The following is a 17,788-nucleotide window of genomic DNA, read 5'->3' as shown; positions in this document are numbered from 1 at the left end:
GGAAAAAGGAGCTGATGCAGAGGCCATGGAGGGATGTTCTTTACTGGCTTGCTTCCCCTGGCTTGCTCAGCCTGCTCTCTTATAGAACCCAAGACTAACAGCCCAGAGATGGTCCCACCGACAAGGGGCCTTTCCCCCTTGATCACTAATTGAGAAAGTGCCTTACAGTTGTATCTCATGGAGGCATTTCCCCAACTGAAGCTCCTTTCTCTGTGATAACTCCAGCTGTGTCAAGTTGACACAAAACTAGCCAGCACAAAGTTCATCTTGATGATACTAAAATTTTGTTTTGAGATTTATATATTACAGAATATACAGCCTTGGTGAATTTCATCATCAGACGTGCTGAACTGACCTCCCTGAACCCCCGTTGTCTTGGATTTTCATCTGTATCCAGTCAGAACAGAGACATCAGTGATGAATACAATCATTGGTATGTCCTTCATAAGGTGAACTAACTCTCATATTTCCCTACTCTTCCCCCTACTTTCTAATGTATCTTAACACCCATATTCAGCTTGAAGAAGTCATGAAGAGTTGTCATCCAAGTTCCCTAAGCTTCAGGTTTGGGGGTGGTTATTATAGGTTGTTTTAGATACTAAAAATTTTTAAGTTCAGGGCTTAGACCCAGTCCTTCTATTGCTGCTATTATAATCAGATCTGAGATGTTTAAGCAGGTGAGTTAAGGGCCAAATAGGAAATCCATGGTTATGAGGTTATTGTTTGGGTGTTTTCAGTTATTTTAATTAGAAATGGCTGAGATTAGTTAACAGACAACAGTCTAGATTACTTCACATAGATAGCTGGTTTTCAAAACTTCAGAAGTCCACAGAATGTGAGCTTTAATATTATTTATTCACATGTTGTTAATACAAGTCTGCTGCTGACAGCTTTCCCTTCTTTGATTCAAAGAAGAAACTGAATATCTTTGAGGTACTCCATTTGTGACAAAATAAACACTAGGCAAGAATTGCCTCATTTCATCTACAGATATAATACAGTTCAAAGAAAGGATACAATTACAGGTTAGGACAGCTTAATTCTTATGAGACAGAGTAGGCTAGTCCTTAATATTAATGTATCTGAAAGTCTGTCAGATGACCCTGGCCAGTAGGCTGAATACCGATGCTCCAATGTGTTGAAGTAAGAGACTATCCAGGTGATCAGTTGTCTCTATAAATTGGCTAAGTTTTGGAAGCTGTTTTAGGCTTCCTATATATTTTCAGTTAATATCAGTGGTTCTTGAATTTCTGATGGGGTTGAAAAACTACATAGTCTCCTAGAGAACTGACGCTTTTTACTTTAAGAGGAACAGATTTGAGAGGATGTTTTTCAGATGGCATTGTATCTAAAGCCCGGTGATAGCCAGGCGCAGAACGTGGCTTTACCTAAGGATAGATGACAGAGGTTCTATTTAATTAACAACCATAATGAACTGGGTGTTTGGTCTCTTGTAATTTATAAATAACAAAATAGTAATAGTTATGTTCTATTGTATCTGAGATAAAATAGTCTTTTAATTGGACAGAAAGGGGGAAACGTTGTGGGTAGCCATGGGGATAATTATATTTGATATTAACTCCATTCTCCTGTGAGTGGCTGCAAACAAGGAGTTAGTCAGCACTCAGGTCATTTCCTATAAACCTGCTTCCCACCTTAATTTGTAAAATAAAGGAAAGCTGATGATTGGGCAGATAAAGGGAAGGTGGAGTGGAAGGTGGGAGAGAGAAGAAGGAGAAAATGGAAGAGGGAGAGGATGCAGAGGTGGAGGAAAACAAAGAAAAGCAGAGCAGAAGCCCATCGCCTGGGGAAACTGCAAGTTCTAAGGGGTCTCATAAGCTGTGGAAGATGGTAGCATAGTGGTAGATCTGTCCAATCTTGGTGCAAAGCATGTAATCATATTAACTGAGTTGTGTTTTCATTGCTGGGGCATATTTGGGAGGAGATTTACCTCAACACCATGGTGTTATCACAATGCTGTTAAAAATGACTGTCTTGGGGTTTTCCTTATACTCGGTGGTCATCCTGATAGCTGAGGGTACCAGGCCAATGTCCAGTTCTGGATGTTGTAATCCCCTAATGAAGCATAATGCAACTATAACCCTGTTTTCAGTGCCCATGATCTTATTTCTGACATATTTACACACTTGGTGAAAAAGCAAGCTTTAAGAATCACAAGCAATTTTACATGTATATTTTGATGGATAGAGCAAAGCATCAACCGCTTTACATATATACTCATATTTGATATGGAACACAGCTCCAACTTTACTTTTCTCACACTGCTTACTTATCTGTGTAAAATCTTTCACGTATTATAAAATGCAAGGTGATTACTTGTTGTTTTCTTCTCGTGAATAATTATGAGTATATGTGAGGAAAAGCATCTTCCAAATATATTCCCACAATGATCTGTTTATAAATTATGGATAAAAAAACAAATTTTCTCCTAGAATACATATATTTATATCTAAGCAACTTTTTATAGATTAACCATGTGTAAGCAAGCAAGGTAACTTTTTTTTTTCAGCCAGTTACTCTTACTGGTAGACTGCTATTTGCTGTTATAAAAAAAAAGGTCAATTACTTTATTATTTATCTCAAAAAATAATGCTATAAAAATATTTTTTTAAATTAGGCATTTTCCTAACTTAAATTTCCAATGCTATCCCAAAAGTGCCCCATACCCTCCCCACCAATCCCCTACCGACCCTTTTTGGCCCTGGAGTTCCCCTGTACTGGGGCATATAGAGTTTGCAAGCCCAATGGGCCTCTCTTTCCAGTGATGGCCAACTAGGCCATCTTTTGATACATATGCAGCAGGAGTCAAGAGCTCTGGGGTACTGGTTAGTTCATAATGTTGTTCCAGTATAGGGTTGCAGATCCCTTTAGTTCCTTGGGTGGTTTCTCTAGCTCCTCCATTGGGGGCCCTGTGATCCATCCAATAGCTGACTGTGAGCATCCACTTATGTGTATCATCGATTGCCCCTGTCACTCATGGAATGTGTATACTTCAATTTTTATATGGTTCACCTCACCAAGAATCCATCAAAGCCCAATAGTTCAGAGGTAAAATGTACAGTCCTGAGAGCCCCTCTGCCATGTTTATTTTTTTTTTCTTTGTAGTAAAATTTAAAGTAAAGTAATTTCTCATATAATATTACCCTGCTTACTGTCCCCAAAAATTTTACTCCCACAGTTCTTTTTCCACTTCCCCTCGCTTCCAAATCTACTTCTTTTCTCTCATCATTCATCAAATGTCCCTCTCTTTCAACTATCTCTCCCTGCATTCCCTTCCTCAACGCCATCTCCCTCCACCATGTCACCTGATCTCTTTCTTGTCCACCTTTGTCCACTAATAAAACCATTCTATTTCCCCATACCATGGGCATCCATGGGTTTGTGCCAGTCCCTTCCTCTATATCTAACTTCCGTGGATCTACCAATTATATACTGGTCATCACTTATGTAATGTTGAATGTCTTAGTGTTTCTATTGCTGTCACAAAACACTATGACAAAAGAGCAAGTTGCTGGAGGGTAGGACTTCTTTGGGTTACACTTCTTCATTGTTGTTCATCATTGAAGACAGACAGAACAGGAACTGAAATGGGCCAGGAACCTGGAGGCTGGAACTGATACAAAGATCATGGATGGATACTGTTTAGTGGCTGGTTCCACATGATTTGCTCTGTCTGCTTTCTCATAGATAACTCATAACCACAAGCACATTGATGGTAGTAAAAACAATGGACAGGATCCCTCCCCATCAAACACTTATTAAGAAAATGCCCTACAGTCTTGCCTGAACAGCCTAATCTTATGGACATTTTATCAAATGAGGTTTCCTTCTCTCAGATGACTTTACTTTGTGGCAAGTTGACAAAAACAATACAGCCCAGTCAATATCAACATATAAATCAATACATAGCATATCTATCTTAATTGGACTAGGTTATTTTACTCAGGAAGATTTTTTTCTATTTCCATGCATTTGCCTGCAGATTCCTTATGTCAATTTTTTCATAACAGGTGAGTAATATTCCATTGTATAGATATACGACATTTTTACAAACTCTTCAGCTTATGGACATGCAGATTGTTTCCAGTTACTGACTATTATTAATACAGCAGCAATTAACATGGTTGAGCAAGTATCCTTATGGTAAGATGAAAGCATTTTGGGAATCTTTCCAAACTATAAGGTGTCTGTTATGTCCTGCTCTTGATTTCTGGTTTTAATAATTTGGATATTATTTCTTTGTCTTTTAGTTAATTTGGATAAGAGTTTTTGATCTTAGTGATCTTGTCAAAGAACCAATACTTATTTCATGGATTTTAAAAATATTTTTCTCTTTCTATTCTATTGATTTCCACCCCAAGTTTTGCTATTTCATGCCACCATTTCTTTTGGGTGTCATTTTTTTCTTTTTGTTCTAGAGCTTTTTGGGTGTTCTTTTAAAGTACTAATATGAAATTTCTCTAATATTTTATTGGATATTTTCTTTATATACATTTCAAATGGTATCCCCTTTCCTGGTTCCCTCTCTGAAAAAACCCCACCCCTTATCCTCCCTCCCCTTGCTTATCAACCCAGCCACTCCAGCTTCCTGGCCCTGGCATTCCCCCCACATTGAGTCATAGAACATTCATAGGACAAAGTGCCTCTCCCCACATTGATGTCTATCTAGGCCATTCTGTTCTGTATATGCAGCTGGAACCACGAGTCTCACCATATGTGCTCTTTGGTTGATGGTTTAGTGCCTGGGAGCTCTGGGGGTACTGGCTAGTTCATTTTGTTGTTCCTCTTATGGGTCATCAAACTCTTCAGCTCCTTAGGTCCTTTCTCTAGCTTCTTAAATGGGGACCCTATGTGCATGGCTGTGAGGATCCACTTATGTATTTGTCAGGTTCTGGCAGAGCCTGTCAGGAGAGAGCTATATCAGGCTCCTGTCAGTAAGCAGTTGTTGGCATCCACAACAGTGTCTGGGTTTGGTGATTGTATATGAGATGGTATAGTAGTTAGGGTTTTATGGCTGTGAACATAAACCATGACCAAGGCAAGTCTTATCAAAAACCAACATTTAATTGGGGCTGGCTTATAGATTCAGAGGTTCAATTCATTACCATAAAGGTGGGAGCATGGCAGCATTCAGGCAGGCATGGTGCAGGAGGAGCTGAGAGTTCTACATCTTCATCCAAAGGCTACTAGTGGAAGACTGACTTCCAGGAAACTAAGGTGAGGATCTTATGCCCAAAACCACAGTGACACACCTACTCCAACCATGTCACACCTATTCAAACAAGGCCACACTTCCAAATGGTGCCACTCCCTGGTCCAAGAATATACAAACCATCACAGATGAATCCCCAGGTAAATCAGTCTCTTGATGGTCATTTCTTCAGTCTCCATTCCACATTTTGTCTCTGTAACTACTTCCATCGCTCTTTTGTTCCCAACTTCTAAGATGCATTGAAGTATCCATCAAATAACCGCATTAAAAATGGGGCTCAGAGCTAAACAAAGAATTCTCACCTGAGGAATACTGAATGGCAGAGAAGCACCTGTAAAAATGTTCAACATCCTTAATCATCAGGGAAATGCAAAACAAAACAACCCTGAGATTCCACCTCATACCAGTCAGAATGTCTAAGATCAAAAATTCAAGTGACAGCAGATGCTGGCGAGGATGTGGAGAAAGAGGAACACTCCTCTATTGTTGGTGGGATTGCAGGCTTGTACAACCACTCTGGAAATCCGTCTGGCAGTTCCTCAGAAAATTGGACATAGTACTACCGGAGGATCCAGCAATACCTCTCCTGGGCATATATCCAGAAAATGCCCCAACTGGTGAGAAGGACACATGCTCCACTATGTTCATAGCAGCCTTATTTTTAATAGCCAGAAGCTGGAAAGAACCCAGATGCCCCTCAACAGAGGAATGGATACAGAAAATGTGGTACATCTACACAATGGAGTACTACTCAGCTATTAAAAAGAATGAATTTATGAAATTCCTAGCCAAATGGATGGACCTGGAGGGCATCATCCTGAGTGAGGTAACACATTCACAAAGGAACTCACACAATATGTACTCACTGATATGTGGATATTAGCCCAAAACCTAGGATACCCAAGATATAAGATACAATTTCCTAAACACATGAAACTCAAGAAAAATGAAGACTGAAGTGTGGACACTATGCCCCTCCTTAGAAGTGGGAACAAAACACCCTTGGAAGGAGTTACAGAGACAAGGGTTGGAGCTGAGATGAAAGGATGGACCATGTAGAGACTGCCATATCCAGGGATCCACCCCATAATCAGCATCCAAACGCTGACACCATTGCATACACTAGCAAGATTTTATTGAAAGGTCCCAGATGTAGCTGTCTCTTGTGAGACTATGCCGGGGCCTAGCAAACACAGAAGTGGATGCTCACAGTCAGCTAATGAATGGATCATAGGGCTCCCAATGGAGGAGCTAGAGAAAGTAGCCAAGGAGCTAAAGGGATCTGCAACCCTATAGGTGGAACAACATTATGAACTAACCAGTACCCCGGAGCTCTTGACTCTAGCTGCATATATATCAAAAGATGGCCTAGTCGGCCATCACTGGAAAGAGAGGCCCATTGGACTTGCAAACTTTATATGCCCCAATAAAGGGGAACACCAGGGACAAAAAGGGGGGGTGGGTGGGCAGGGGAGTGGGGGTGGGTGGATATGGGGGACTTTTGGTATAGCATTGGAAATGTAAATGCGCTAAATACCTAATAAAAAATGAAAAAAAAAGAAATAAAAACTGAATCATGAAAAAAAAATAAAGATATGTATCTTAAGGTAGCAGGTTCCACGAATAAATAATAAAGCTTATATTGATAAAACCAAACCAACATAGCATATAATATTATATTCAACATGTACATTAAAACCACGAAAAGAACTTCATTGGTAAATAAAATATAAAAGTTTATATAATAAAGGAGTGGGGGTAGGGGAAGAATTGGCACAGTTACACACAAATGGGCAATTTAAACATCAGAGAGTAACTCTAAAGGGAGGGTGTTTATCTTGGTGGGCAGGACATCTGGCTAAGCTCAAACCATATCAGCAGGTGGTCCACTACTCATCTTGAGCTTGTCTGCAGGATTATCCTTGCATGCCTTTCTTACCTCAAAGGCTAGTTGGTTCCTGGGATGACTTTACAGCCTTTGTTCTTTGCTCTAAGCCCAAAAAGCCCTCCTAACTTGCAAGCTGCATGAGACATGGACCTCGAATAAACTTTCTGGGTAGGGCTTTAAAGTCTTGAATTTAGTTTTCTTTGTTTCAATAGGAACCAAATTTGAGATATTAACATAGTCTTTCCTTTTAGGGTTACATTATAATTGGCTATAAAGGAGTCTCCATTGTTCTGCACAACCTTGATAAAACATTTTACCATGAACGAATGAAAAAAAAATTAAATTACAATTATAAAAGAAGCAACAAAAAATATATATATATGTTTGGGTTGACCACAACATAAGGAACAGTATTAAAGGATTGCCAGCAATAGGAAGATTGAGGACAACTGCTTTAAATGGTACATATAAGCTACCAGAAGCAAGGTAATACCAAGTGAGTTTATAGTAATAGTCCTCTGAAAATACTACAGGCTTTGATAGAATGGTCAAGATATGATTACATATTTCCTAATAAACAGACTTGTTTTATCTAGTTGAAGTAAGACTACACACACTAACATTTTCTGTACCTTGCTTTTTGTCTTGTTGACAGTGTCCTTTGCTTTAAAGAAGTTTCGCAGTTCCATGAGGTCCCATTTATGGATTGTTGGTCTTAGAGCCTCAGCTATTGGTGTGTTATATTCAGAAAATTTCTCACTATGCCAATGTATTCGAGTTTATTTTCCACTTTCTCTTCTATTAAATTCAGTGTATCTGGTTTCATGTTGAGGTCCTTGATCCACTTGAATGTAAGCTTTGTGCATGGTGATAAATATGAATCAGTTTGCATTCTTCTACAGGCAGACTTCCAGTTAGACAAGCACCATTTGTTGATGCCTTATTTTTTTCCACTGTATGGTTTTAGCTTTTTTTGTCAAAGATCAGGTGTCCATAGGTGTATGTGTTTATTCATGGGTTTTCGTTTTTTATCTCATTGATCAACCTGTCTGTCTCTGTACCAACTCTATGTGGGTTATTATTATTATTATTATTATTAATTTTTCTTAAGTGATTCTTCTAGATATTCTTTTATTGTTCAGAATTGTTTTGGCTATCCTGGTTTTTTGTTTTCCCATATGAAGTTGAAAATTGTTCTTTCCAAGTCTGTGAGGAATTATATTGGAATAGTGATGGAAATTGTATTGAGTCTATACATTTTCAACCTAAAATTGTTCCTATGTAAAAGAAATGCAGGGGGAAATGAAGTAATAACTAAAGGAATGGCAGACCAGTGACCAGCCCAACTTGGGATCTATCCCATGGGCAGGTACCAAACCCTGACAGTATTACTGATGCTCTGTTGTACTTTCAGAGAGGAACCTAGCAGAGAGGAACCTGTCCTCTGAGATGCTATACCAACAACTGAATGAGACAGATGTTGATGCATATATCCAACTACTAGACTGAGGTCAGAGACATGTATGGAAGATTTAGGGGGAGGAATGAAAAAACTGAAGGGGTTGGCAACATGGAAGACCAACAGTGTCAACTAATGTGTACCACTGGGAGCTCCCAAAGACTAGGTCACCAATCAAAGAGGAAATAAGTCTGGTCTGAGGCCACCAATATATATGTAGCAGTGGACTGCCTCGACTGGCCTTAGTGGGAGAGGTTCTGCCTAATCCTGTAAGAGTTGCAGACCCAGGGAAGGGGGATGCCCATGGTGATACCCATCTCAGAGGCAAAGTGAGAGGGAATAAGGTGAAGAACTGTGCAAGGGGGTGCAGGAGCAGGACAGTATTTGAGATGTAAATAAAACAATGATAATGGTAATAATAATAATATGTTCTTTAAATAAAGATGAAAAATAACATTTTTCTGACTTCACTGGATCTCAGAACAAAGGAAAAAAAGGACCAATGAAAAAAGAATATGAAAATATTATGGAAACATAGAAAGACAGACTATGTGTGAAAGAGAACTTGGTTGACACAGCTGGAGTCTTTGAAGTCTCAGTATATTTCTGCTGTGTCATACATGATCATTTCTGGGGGAATCTAATCTTCACCTTTATCCAACAGAGTCCTTTGAAAATATAAAAATTATGCCTTTTTAATAATAATAATCACATAAAATATATGCACAGTGTGTATAAATAGAACCAATTGATATGAAATAATGATTATTAATTTTTAGGCAGATAGGGTAACAAAAGACCAAACAGTTAAAATAGTGTGTTCCTGGAGACATAAAAGCCTGAGTATCATTGGCCTTAGGAGGATTGCATCATAATACATTGTGACTGGTGCAAAAGCTAGAAGGGGAATTGGGGTTGGTATAAAATAAAAATAGAAGATAAAAAGATAGTAGGGGATAAAGACGGAGTATCCAAATACCTCTCATGCATTTTGCTTACTGAGAGATTAGACCATGATTGATAGAGATTACACATGGATTGTCAATCTTTTCCAATTGTTAAAAAGCACCACAGAAAGATATAGGAATCAGTGGACTACTCATTGATAACTTGTGAGTTTGGAGATTTGATGGAATTCACTTTGGGAGTTGAATGTGTAGTGTGCACATGCTAAGTGTATAGTTCCATGAGAGAGATAAACAAATAATGCAAGAATAAAGCCAAAGCTCCTGAACAACAAACTATATTAACTATTCTGCTTCTAAGTAACTAACAAAATACACAGGCTGGATCTAGGCCTCTCAGCTTAAAGGTAATAGATGTACAGCTTGGTCATCATGCGGGTCCTGAAGAACTAAAGTGGGGGTTATCTCAAAAGAAACAACAATTTGAAAATTCATTGGGAATAACAAAAAACCTAGGATAGTGTAAACTATTCTCAACAATAAAAGAACTTCTGGTGGAACCACATTCCCTGACCTCAAGTTGTATTACAGAGCAATTGTAATTAAAAAAAAAAAAAAAAACAAAAAACAAAAAACTGCATGGTATTGGTACAGAGACAGGCATGTAGACCAGTGGAATGGGATTGAAGAACTAGAAATGAGTCAACACACATATGTTCGTGTGTTCTTTGACAAGGGAGCTAAAAATAATCCAGTAGAAAAATGACAGCATTTTCAACAGATGGTGCTGGTTCAAGTAGAAGTTAGCTTGTAGAAAAATGCAAATTGATCCATTCTTGCCTCCTTGTACAAAGCTCAATTCCAAATGGATCAAGGACCTCCTCATAAAACCAGATATATTGAAACTAATAGAAAAGTAAGTGGGGAAGAGTCTTGGGCACATGGGCACAGGGGAAAATTTCCTAAACAACAAGAGTTAACAAATGGGACCTCATAAAATTGCAAAGCTTCTGTAAGGCAAAGGACACTGTCAATAAGACAAAATGGAAACGAACAGAATGGGAAAAAAATTTTAACAATCCTACATCAAATAGAAACCTAAATTCCAGTATATACAAAGAACTCAAAAAGTTAGATGCCAGAGAAAAAATGACCCTATTAAAAATGGGGTACAGAGCTAAACAAAGAATTCTCAACTAGGGAATATATAGTGGCTGAGAAGCACCAAAAGAAATGTTCAACATCATTAGTCATCAAGGAAATGGAAATCAAAACAACCCTGATATTCCACCTCACACCATTCAGAATGTCTAAGATCAAAAACTCAGGTGACAGCAGATGCTGGCAAGGATGTGGAGAAAGAGGAATACTCCTCCATTGCTGGTGGGGCTGCAAGCTGGTAAAACCACTCTGGGAATCATTTTGGTGGTTCCTCAGAAAATTGGACACAGTACTACCTAAGGACCCAGCTATACCACTACTAGGCATGAACCCAGAAGATGTTCCAATTTGTAATAAGGTCACATGCTCCACTATGTTCATAGCTGTCTTATTTATAATAGTCAGAAACTGGAAAGAACCCAGATGTCCTTCAACAGAGGAATGGATAAAGAAAATGTGGTATATTTATACAATAGAGTACTACTCAACTATTAAAAATTAATTTATTAAATTCTTAGGCAAATGGATGTCTCTGGAGGATAACATCTTGAGGGAGGTAACCCAATCTCAATACACATGATATGCACTCACTGATGAGTAGACATTAGACCAGAAGTTCGGAATGCCCATGAAAAAATTCACAGACCACATAGGTGTAGATTAGAATGAAGAATTTCAACTTAAAGGTCCAGGAAATATCATCAAAAAATATATAAGAAAACTTCCCATACCTTAAGAAAGAGATGGCCATGACCATACAAGAAGCATACAAAACTCCAAATAGACTAGACCAGAAAAGAAATTCCTCCTGACACATAATAATCAGAACAACAAATGCACTAAATAAAGAAAGAATATCAAAAGCAGTAAGGGGAAAAGCTCAAGTAACATATACAGGCAGAACTATTAGAATTACTCCAGAATTCTCACCAGAGACTGTGAGAGCCAGAAGATCATGGACAGATGTTATACAGACACGAAGAGAACACAAATTTTAGCCTAGGCTACTGTACCCAGCAAAACAATCAATTACCATAGATGGATTAACACAAGTATTCCATGACAAAAACAATTTCACACAATATCTTTCCACGAATCTAGTCCTTCAAAGGATAATAATGGGAAAACACCAACACAAAGATGGAAACTACACCCTAGAAAAAGCAAGAAAGTAATCCTTCAACAAACCTAAAAGAAGACAGCTGCAAGAACAAAATCGCAACTTTAACAACAATAATAACAGGAAGCAACAATTACTTTTCTTTAATTTCTCTTAGCATCAATGGACTCACTTCCCCAATAAAAGACATAGACTAATAGACTGGCTACAAAAACAGGACCCAACATTTTGCTGCTTGCAGTAAACCCACCTCAGGGACAAAGACAGACAGTAATTCAGAGTAAAAGCCTGGAAAATAATTTTCTAAGCAAATGGTCCCAAGAAACAAGATGGAGTAGCCATTCTAATATGGAATAATATTGACTTCCAACCCAAAGTTATCAAAAAAGATAAGGTGGTGGGAATCATACTCACAAAAGATAAAATCTACCAAGATGAAATCTCAATTTTAAACTTCTATGCTCCAAATGCAAAGGCATCCACATTCATAAAAGAAATTTTAGTAAAGCTCAAAACACACATTGCACTGCACACTATAATAGTGGAAGACTTCAACAACCCTCTCTCATCAATGGGCAGATTCTAGAAACAAAACCTAAACAGACACACAATAAAAGTAACAGAAATTATGAAACAAATGGATTTAGTTGATGTCTATAGAACATTGTATCATAAACCAAAAGGATATCCCTTCTTCTCAGCACCTCATGATGCCTTCTCCAAAATTGACCATATAATCAATAACAAAACATGCATCAACAGATATAAAAATATTGAAATAATCACATGCATCCTATCAGATCACTAAGGCTGATCTTCAATAAAAATATAAATAATAGAAAACTCACATACACGTGGAAGGTGAACAACAATCTACTCTATGATAACCCTGTCAAGTAAGAAATAAAGAAAGCAATTAAAGACATTTTAGAGTTTAATGAAAATGAAGCTACAACATACCCAAACTTTTGGGAAACAATGAAAGCAGTCCTAAGAGGAGAACCCATAGCTTTGAATGCCTCTAAAAAGAAACTGGAGAGAGGATACAGGAGCAGCTTGACAGCACAACTAAAAGTTCTAGAACAAAAGGAAGCAAATTCTCCCAAGAGGAATAGAAGGCAGGAAACAATCAAACTCAGGACTGAAATCAACCAAGAAGAACAAAAAGAACTATAAAAAGAATCAACCAAACCAGGAGCTGGTTGTTTGAGAAAATCAACATAATAGACAAACCCTTAGCTAGACTAACTACAGGGCACAGGGACAGTATCCAAATTATCAAAACCAGAAATGAAAAGGGAGACATACCAAAAGAAATTTAGGAAATCCAAAAAAAAAATCATCAGATCCTACTACAAAAGCCTATACTCAACAAAACTGGAAAATCTGGATAACTTGTACAATTATCTAGACAGATATCAGGTACCAAATTAAAACCAGGATCAGATAAACAATGGAAATACTCCCATAACCCCTAAAGATATAGAAGCAGTCATCAATAGTCTCCCAAACAACAACAAAAAAATAAGCCCAGGATCTGATGAGTTTGTATAAAATTCTATGAGATCTTCAAGAAGACCTAATACCAATACTATTCAAAATATTATGCAAAATCAAAAGAGAAGGAACATTATTCAATTTGTTCTATGATGCCAGAATTACAATTATACTCTAACCATACAAAGACCCAATGAAGAAAGGAAACTTCATACCAATTTCCCTTATGAATATCAATGCAAAAATACTCAATAAAATTCTTGCAAACTGAATCCAAGAATACATCATGATCAAGTAGTAGTCTTCATCCCTGCGATGAGAGGATAGTTAAGTATACAGAAATCCACCAACTTAATCTACTAGAGAAAAAAACTCAAAGACAAATCCACATGATCATCTCATTAGATGCTGAGAAAGCATTTGACAAAATACTACACCATTTATAGTAAAATTTGAGGAAAGATCTGGAATTCAAGGCCCATACCTAACATAATAAAAGCAAGAGACAGCAAACCAGTAGCCAACATCAAACTAAATGGTGAGAAACTTGAAGCAATCCTACTAAAATCAGGGACTAGACAAGGTTGCCCACTTTCTCCCTACTTATTCAACATAGCACTAGAAGTCCTAGCGAGAACAAATCAACAACAAAAGGAGAACAAATAAATATAAATTGGGAAGATGGCAAAATATCACTATTTCCAGAAGATATGATAGCATGTATTAGTGACCCCAAAAATTACACCAGATAAATCCTAAACCTGATATAGAACTTCAGTGCAGTAGCTAAATATACAATTAACTCAAACATGTCAGTGGCCTTTCCCTACACAAAGAATAAAGAGGATGAGAAAGAAATTAGGGATACAACACACTTCACAACAGTCAAAAAATATAAAATACATTGGTGTGACTGTAACTAAGGAAGTGAAAAGTCTGTATGACAAGAACTTCAAGTCTCTGAAGAAAGAAATTGAAGAACTCAGAAGATAAAATGATCTCCCATACTCATGGATTGGCAGGGTTAATATAGTAAAAATGTCTATTTGCCGAACAAAATCTACATATTCAATGTAATACCCATCAAAATTCTAACTCAATTCTTCACTGAGTTAGAAAAGGCAATTTGCAAATTCATCTGAAATAACAAAAACAAAAACAAAAAAACAGAAAAAAAAAACAAAAACAAAAAACTAGGATAGCAAAAACTATTTTCAATAATAAAAGAACCTCTAGGGGAATCACCATGGCTGACCTCAAGCTGTACCATAGAACAATTGTGATAAAAACTGCATGGTACTGGTACAGCAACAGACAGGTAGATCAATGGAATAGAATTGAAGACACAGAAATGAATCCACCCTGAGATTCTACCTCCCACCAGTCAGAATGGCAAAGATCAAAAATTCAGGTAACAGCAGATGCTGGAGAGGATGTGGAGAAAGAGGAACACTTCTCCATTGTTGGGTTTGCAAGCTTGTACAACTCTGGAAATCAGTCTGGCGGTTCCTCAGAAAATTCGACATAGTACTACCAGACGATCATGCAATTCTTCTCCTGGGCATATATCCAGAAGATGTTCCAACCAATAAGAAGGACACATGCTCCACTATGTTCACAGAAGCCTTATTTATAATAGCCAGAAGCTTGAAAGAACCCAGATGACCCTCAACAGAGGAATGGATACAGAAAATGTGGCACATTTACAAAATGGAGTACTAATCAGCTATTAAAAAGAATGAATTTATGAAATTCCTAGGCAAATGGATAGACCTGGAGGGCATCACCATGATTGAGGTAACCCAATCACAAAAGAACTCACACAATATGTACTCACTGATAAGTGGATATTAGCCCAGAAATTTAGAATACCCAAAATATAAGACAATTTGCGAAACACATGAAACTCAAGAAGAACGAAGACCAAAGTGTGGACATTTTGCCCCTTCTTAGAATTGGGAACAAAACACCCATGGAAGGAGTTACAGACACAAAGTTTGGAGCTGAGATGAAAGGATGGACCATCTAGAGACTGACATACCCGGGGATCCATCCCATAATCAGCCTCCAAACACTGACACCATTGCCTATACCAGCAAGATTTTGCTGAAAGGACCCTGATATAGCTGTCTCTTGTGAGACTATCCCGGGGCCTAGCAAACACATAAGTGGATGCTCACAGTCAACTATTGGATGGATCACAGGGCCCCCAATGGAGGAGCTAGAGAAAGTACCAAAGGAACTGGGAGTATCTGCAACCCTATAAGTGGAACAACAATATGAACTAACCAGTAACCCCCGGAGTTCATGTCTCTAGCTACATATGTATCAGAAGATGACCTATTCGGCCATCAGTGGAAAGAGAGCCCATTGGTCGTGCAAACTTTATATGCCCCAGTACAGGGTAACATCAGGGCCAAGAAGTGGGAGTGGGGGAGGGGAGTGGAGGGGGAGTGGGTCGGGGACCGTGTGGGGGACTGTTGGGATAGCATTGGAAATGTAAATGAAATAAATACCTAATAAAACTTAAAAAATGAGAAATGAACCCACACACCTATGGTCGCTTGATCTCTGACAAGGGAGCTAATACCATCCAGTGGAAAAAAGACAGCATTTTCAATAAATGGTGCTGGCACAACAGGTGGTTATCATGTACAAGAATGAGAACTGATCCATTCTTATCTCCTTGTACAAAGTTTAAGTCAAGTGGATCAAAGACCTCCACATAAAATCAGAGACACTGAATTTTATATAGGAGAAAGTGAGAAAAAGCCTCGAAGATATGGGCATAGTGGAAAAAATTCCTGAACAGAACAGCAATGGCTTGTGCTGTAAGATCAAGTATCAACAAATGGGACCAGATAAAATTGCAAAGATTCTGTAAGGTAAAAGACACTGTCAATAGGACAAAAAGGCCACCAACAGATTGGGAAAGGATTTTTACCAATCCTAAATCTGATAGGGGATTAATATCCAATATATACAAAGATCTCAAGAAGCTGGACTCCAGAAATTCAAATAACCCAAAAAAATGGGGTACAGAGCTAAAAAAGAATTCTCAACTGAGGAATATCGAAGGTTTGAGATGCACTTGAAAAAATGTTCAGCATCTTTAACCATCAGGGAAATGCAAATAAAAACAACCCTGAGATTCTACCTCACACCAGTCAGAATGGCTAAGATCAAAAATTCGGGTGACCTCAGATGCTGGCGAGGATGTGAAGAAAGAGGAGCACTCCTACTTTGCTCGTGGGATTGCAAGCTTGTACAACCACTCTTGAAATCAGTCTGGCAGTTTCTCAAAAAAATTTGACATAGTAATATCTGAAGATTCAGTAATTCCTTTCCTGGGCATATACCCAGAGAAGGACACCTGCAGTAGTATGTTCATGGCAGCCTTTTTTATAATGGCCAGAAGCTGGAAAGAATCCAGATGTCCCTCAACAGGGGAATGGATACAGAAAATGTGGTACATTTACACAATGGAATACTACTCAGCTATTAAAACAGTGGATTTATGAAATTCCTAAGCAAATGGATGGACCTGGGGGACATCATCATGAGTGAGGTAACCCAATCACAAAGAAGTCACTTGAAATGCACTCACTGATAAGTGGATATTATCCCAGAAACTTACAATACCCAATATACAATTTGCAAAAAAAAAAAAAAACCCACAAGAAAATTAAGAAGGAAAACAACGCATGGACACTTCATACTACCTTAAAATAGGGAACAAAATACCCATGGAAGGAGTTACAGAGACAAAGTTTGGAGCTAAGTCGAAAGGATGGACCATCCAGAGACTACCCCACCCGGGCATCCATTCCATAATTAGCCACCAAATGCAGACACTATTGCACATGCCAGAAAGATGTTGCTGAACAGACTCTGACATACCTGTCTTGCGTGAGGATATGCCAGTGCCTGGCAAATACAGAAGTGGATGCTCACTGTCATCTATTGGATGGAACACAGGGTCCTAATGGAGGAGCTAGAGAAAGTATTCAAGGAGCAGAAGGGTCTGCAACCCTATAGGTGGAACAAAAATATGAACTAACCAGTATCCCCAGAGCTTGTTTCTCTAGCTTCATATGTAGCAGAAGATGGCCTAGTCAGCCATCACTGGGAAGAGAGGCCCGTTGGTCTTGCCAACTTTATATGCTGCAGTACAGGGGAGTGCCAGAGCCAAGAAATATGAGTGGATGGGTATGGGAGCAAGACAGGGAGGGGGAGGGTATAGGGGACTTTCAGGATAGCATTTGAAATGTAAATGAAAAAATATGTAGTAAAAAAATTGAAAACAAACAAAAAACAAAGAAAAGGAATACACCTCACAAGGAAGTTGTACAAGGCATGAAATAGGACAAAAGGAGTTATAGAGAAATATGCAAATTAAAAAATATCAGTGGGTTTTGTGTGTGTGTGTGTGTGTGTGTGTGTGTGTGTGTGTGTGTGTGTGTGTGTTAGGTCAACATTAATTTAAACACACCAGATGCATGCCTGGTACCTGAAGAAACCATAG

Source organism: Mus musculus, chromosome X (genome assembly GCF_000001635.26).
Source record: "Mus musculus strain C57BL/6J chromosome X, GRCm38.p6 C57BL/6J".
In the NCBI taxonomy this organism is placed as follows: Eukaryota; Metazoa; Chordata; class Mammalia; order Rodentia; family Muridae; genus Mus; species Mus musculus.
Note: the sequence above shows the minus strand (reverse complement) of the source record.